This window comes from Apis dorsata, unplaced genomic scaffold, assembly GCF_000469605.1.
Source record: "Apis dorsata unplaced genomic scaffold, Apis dorsata 1.3 scaffold_133, whole genome shotgun sequence".
Taxonomy (NCBI): domain Eukaryota; kingdom Metazoa; phylum Arthropoda; class Insecta; order Hymenoptera; family Apidae; genus Apis; species Apis dorsata.
The window spans coordinates 1422076-1427806 of NW_006263426.1; the positions used below are offsets into that span (position 1 = coordinate 1422076).

Genomic DNA, 5731 nt, shown 5'->3' on the forward strand with positions numbered 1-5731 from the left:
GAAGTTGACCAAGAGAAGGGCGTATTCGTGGGGCGAATAGCAATTAGTTGCACACTCGTGCAACTCGCGAGACATCCGGTGAAGAAGCTACTCGTTCAAGGGTCAGAAACAGAATTAGGGGAGTGGAAAGTGTGAATTATATAGCCTGGCAAGGAAAACGGGGACGCGTAGAATGTTCGTAACGATGTTCACCGGGACGATACCTCTGATTAAATTTGTGTGACGTTTTGCCTCCAGGCAAAATATCCATTCTGATCGTGCATCGAATTTGAGAACTGTGTTCGCGTCGAGGCGGATTGAATTTGGATAATGTTTAGAGATACAAATTTGCCAGATTGCTCGTGTGATCTGTCGTCGTGTATGTAAATGAAACTTAATAAAAGGAGGTGTACACGTTGTTGCCACGCATACAAGTGGAAATTGGAGTGGCGCTCGTGTCGACTCGATCTGGACATCGTTCGACACCGGCGGAAGTCCGATCTGCGTGTAAATTAAATTTATAAAAGGAGATGGAGATCGATCGAAGCGATGTTCTTTCCATCGATAAATTATAATATTCTTAATTAACGCTTAATCAATGTAAATATGTATGGACAAACATAACAATATAAAAAATAAATTCTTCGTAAAGTGGATTATATTATATTTAAAATACGCATGTCATTCCAACAATGTCGTTTAGTCACCGTCAACCAATAATTTTACACCAATAATTCAATCAAACTTGAGAAAATCGAACCGTCCATCCTTTCCACGCAACTCGATACACGTTTCTCCAAGAAACTCGATCTTTATTACACGAAAGAGAAATATGGAATATGGCTTTCAATATCCAGGGACCCATGTCCCTTCTCCCCTTCTGACCCTTCTTCTCGAAACTTTCTCTCGTCGAAATTATAGATCTCCAAGTCCGTCGCATCCTCCCTTTGAAACTTCCCGGGGCGTAATAAAAAGTTGTCTCTGCGAACTCCGGCTACTGTTTTCAGATTTTTCCCCGCTGCGAGGACGAATGTAAATGCGAGCCGAATTTCACGTTCCACTTAAGCCTGCCTTGTCACCCGTAAAATTCTTACGAGGACGCTTTCCCATCGTCTTTTTCCAACTGCTGATATAAATTGAACGAACTTTTTTTTTCCATCCATCTGGATGTTAAAATGTTGATCGGTGATCAAGGATCGCGATCATCTCGTTGGATCCCATACTTTTTTTTTTTTTTTTTATGTCCAATGGAACTGGCAATTTCTAGATTAATAAGAGGGAAGGAGAGGAAGGTTTGATAAATTTTTAAGAGGATGTTTTAATGAAATTAAAGGGAGGATTATGGACGAGTTTGAATCAAGTAAAATTTCGAATATTTCTTTTTTCTTTTTTTTATATAGTATATGATGTTTGAAACAATGGTTCTTGGTTGATTTCTGTTGCAAGTATTTCAGATGGAAAAAGTGTAAAATAAATTGTCTATTTATAGATGGTACAAGAAAGATTACGAGGACAAGTTTTAAAAGTTTCGTAAAATTTCAGATATTTTCTTAATCTGTGAAACGGAGGTTTTCTATTGGTTTCAAGCACATAGAGAGATTTCAGTTAAATTAATTTAAAAACACTTACAATTGATACGTCTAAAAAAAATTGTAAAATTGAAGATATGCAACGAAACATCCAAAATAATTGTATATATTAATAGTAACACTGAATATATACAAATTAAAATTCTTACACTTGTATTTCTTAAAAGAAAGTCTACAATATATTCGTATTAAATGCATTGATTTAATCAATCTAATCTTTTCAATTTACCGTTCGAAATAACAATCGAAATATTGAAAATTTCCATATCAGAAATATTTTTTATTTGATAAAATAAAACAATTAAAATTAAACAAGTATAATAAAATTAAAAGTTGTTAAGCCATCGAAAAATAAATGCACGAGATTCAATTTACATACACAAAAAAAAAAAAAAACTTTTCAACGAATCACACGAGACAGAAATCCTTTAAAATGAAGCATCGTCGAATCTATTTAAACCAGATATTCGAATATTCGTAAGATTTGGTAAACGTGTAGTCGCGCATTTGCTATACTTGGACCGTCATATAAATGGAACACACTTTTCAATCTCTATCCTTTTCATATCTCGCGTGCGAAAAGGCCGAAGAGAGCTCGTGTCAGGAGCAGCGGATATTTCATCTTTGTGGCGCGCATAAATGAATTTTTCATGTATATTTCGCGGATTCCTTCTTCCAACACGAATCTGTCGTTAAACGTTAAATACCGATAACTTTTCAAACACCTTTCGAGAGATATGGCTATCATTGCGCGAAATTGTCGTCCTTTCGAAGATTACATCGTCGAAGATCAGAGATGTAGAAATAGCAAAAAATGAAATATTTAAAAATTAAAATTTGTAATTTCTTATAAGAGTTGAAGTTACACGAAAGAATAACAATGAAATATTTCTAAGAATATTTCTTGATTACACAATCGTGGCAAAACGCACGTGCCAAACGTATATAACGTAACAATAGAGAAGAATTTCGTCATCGACAGTTTTTCTATCGAACACGAAGGATCCCGGTTTAAAGACAAAACAAACTCCCTACACGGATAAAAACATAACCGAAAGAACGGACGAGGGATTTACGTGGAAAAACTCGGAAAACTCGATACACAGAACATAAATTCGCATTATGGGTGGGTCTTAGGTTAGCTCGGTAGGAAAGAGCGCATTGCGGCGTCGAAGGGGGCCAGAAGGAGTTGGTAGATCGAATACGGTTGGAAATATCGAATGTCCGAGTTTGATCGCGACGAACATCGTTGGTATCAGCGTCACAGACACATTCTTTCAACGTGAAGGGGAGGGGATGAAAGGAACAAGAAAGGATAGGAGGAAAAACGTGGGACGATGGCCAGTGCATTCACATCACGTGCCATCCACTCCATCCCTTTCTATAGATAATCCTGGACTCTAACCTGTTTGCCCGTCTTTTTCGCCTGCGTATATACCCGCAATAAGATTCTCGAGTGAATCAAGCAGAGTTTGCCACGTTCTCTCCCTCTTCCATTCGATCTTTTATCCGTTTCCTTCGAATTTCTCTTTATTCTTCTCTTACGTCGAGTTTATTTCTTCGCTATTCTCCACCCTATGTTTGCTACTCCCTCCAACTGTATCTTCTAGTTGTACACCGATGTTCAAAAGTTGAGGAGATAATTGATATTTCTTTGACCTTTTCCAATCTCAAATTGTCAAATATCCCCTATCATTTAATGGGAAATAAATGTAAATTGTATTAATTTTACGCAATATGAAAAAAATAAAAATAAAAGTATAATCAACAGATATAGTCAATCTGTCTTTATACTACACATAATAATTTTTCTTCAAGGATTAATAAATTGAATATTCATATATATGTATAAACCTGTTGAATAAATATAAATGAAATTCTCTAATATAATATGATTTCCAATTCAAGTTACGATCAAATGTCCCCATACTTTTGAACAGGGGTGTATTCGAGCTCTGAGAATCGAACTCCTCCCTATACATCTAACGCAGCGCTGTTAAGGTCTATTCCTCCGTTTCTCCATTTCGAGCGATTCGCTGAATCGGCGAAGCGAGCCGAAGGATGCCATCGTGCCAGCCATTGCGGCGCAAAGTGTCGCCTCTTGTTTCTGTGTGCGGGACAATTACAATGGCGCAGGAAGCTCTCGAGAAGGAACGTCGACACCGTCCTCGGCTACTTATCTTTTGTTCTTATTTGGAACGCAGCAGAGGGCCGTGTCTAGGGCCGAATCATAATGGGGAAACGCGTTCTACGAAGAAAGGGAGGGAGGGATAGAAGAATACTTTGGAACGGAGGTGAATTCAATTGGAAGCTTGTAATAACGGTAATAACTTCTTCATCCTCGAGATTAGGAATTGGACGACGTTATTGGGGAAAGAAAAGTTGGATCTCCATTGGATCGGTTTCGTTTGTAAAATGTGGTCAGTAAATGATCGAGGATTATTTGAATATTGGATAATGGGTGTATAATAAATAAATAGATTTTTATTGTATCATAAATTTGATTTTTGATGTCGCGTTATTTCTTTTTGATCGAATTTGCAGTGTCTAAGTATATTTGTTTTATACGTATAAATAATTATAATTAAAACGATGTTACGAAAATAAGTAATTACATTTCTATCTCGAATTACAATTATTAATTTCGTCAAAGAAATTTTCAGCGTTAAAATGTGTATTATTTATTTCTTATAAATTTGTACTTATTTTAACTCTCATATTACTCGAAATCTTCCTTCCAAGAAATTCTCTACTGAACGATTTAAGACAGTAATTATCACTTTATCGAGCCAAATTTCGAACGTAACCCGAACGTAAGAACGACCGACAAACTTCGAAGCCCCAGTCCCAAAGTTATTGTTGTCAAATTCAACGTTGACGCCGCTTTAATAACATTAAGATCATTAAAGTTGGGCCGCGCAACGCCAGAGTTGGTAACGAGTGCTAATGAGTCCGCGGATAAACATCGAAATTACTTCGGATCGAAACTGCGCCAGAAGTCGATCGGATGTCGTTACCCTCCCCGCGTCCAAAGTTGCCGGAAGTTGCCATCGCCCGTCCCGCAATCCCTAATCCAACGTTGAAAATCTACGGGGGGAGGAGCAACTATTACCATTATCCGCTTATTTTCACTTCTCTTAACCGAGTTTTCTCTCGTCTCGTCCCCTCCCTTTGCTCGTTGCTTCCACAATTTCGATTCAAGAGTCAAGGAAGCAGCAAAGGGATAGCGATTTTCCGATTCGATCGACGGGTCTAAAAGAGAAATTTCAACTTCCGCCCCGTGATCCCGCGCATTCCATCGATTTCCTGCCGACTCTCCACCAAGAATTCACTTGGATGGTTCTCGACTCGCGGAGAGAGGATTACGCCTCGATCTTTATTGACCGATACGCGGCCGAACAAAAAAATTTGCATTCATCGCGCAGAAATCCCGAATTAAACATTCCAGTTGTTACCCTTTGATGGAGTAAAGTGTTTTTCATACGAATGTAAAGGAACGATAAAAAATTTTCAATCGTTTCTCTATTCTATATCCGTCATTCGAATAGATACGCTTTATGTTACGTTCTCGTAACGAACGAGTAAATTTTCTACGTAAAAAAGTATAAGTATACTTCGTTCGTAAAGTTTCCACAGATCATCGTTCTTCATCCACTATTTTTACCACTTCTATGCATTCCCACAATCGAAAAAATACATTACACAAAATTTCCTCAAACCGTTATTTCTTAATCACTATTATTTTCCTATTTATTCACTTCAAAATTATTATCCACCCTTCCCAATAATATATCTATATTCCTTTCCAACCGTGATAACACTGAAATAATCCAAACAAAAAAATTTCTCTAAACTACTTTTTCATCCACCACTATTCATCACCGGCCACGATATAATATCCCCCGATACAACGAGACGAACGAAAATTACAGGAAAACGGGGAACACGCACGCGAGAACACCGAGCGAAAAAAATCAAGATCCAGGGATGGAGTTGTTGTAGGAGGAATGGTGTAGCTTGTGCGCCCCTCGGCTTTTCGTGGTTTATCATGTGGGAAATATGGTAACGCGTTTATCGCTGGTGGGTGTACGCACTGCAGAGCGCGCGGTTACCGCAGTGGTATAAATCGAGTTAGGGGGCGAGTGCGCGCGCGCGCGCACGCC

The 5731-nt window shown here is 38.1% G+C and overlaps 1 protein-coding gene and 1 long non-coding RNA gene across 2 annotated transcripts in view; one reads left to right on the top strand and one right to left on the bottom strand.

Annotated features, from left to right (window-relative positions):
* Positions 1-5731, bottom strand: part of LOC102677882 (neurobeachin) — a 240681-nt gene that overhangs the window by 183041 nt on the left and 51909 nt on the right. The window lies entirely within an intron of this gene.
* LOC116185231 overlaps positions 1857-5731 on the top strand; it is an 11567-nt gene continuing 7692 nt past the window's right edge. Inside the window, exon 1 of the long non-coding RNA XR_004150034.1 lies at positions 1857-2518. This is a non-coding gene — a long non-coding RNA (uncharacterized LOC116185231). The remainder of the gene's footprint in view (positions 2519-5731) is intronic.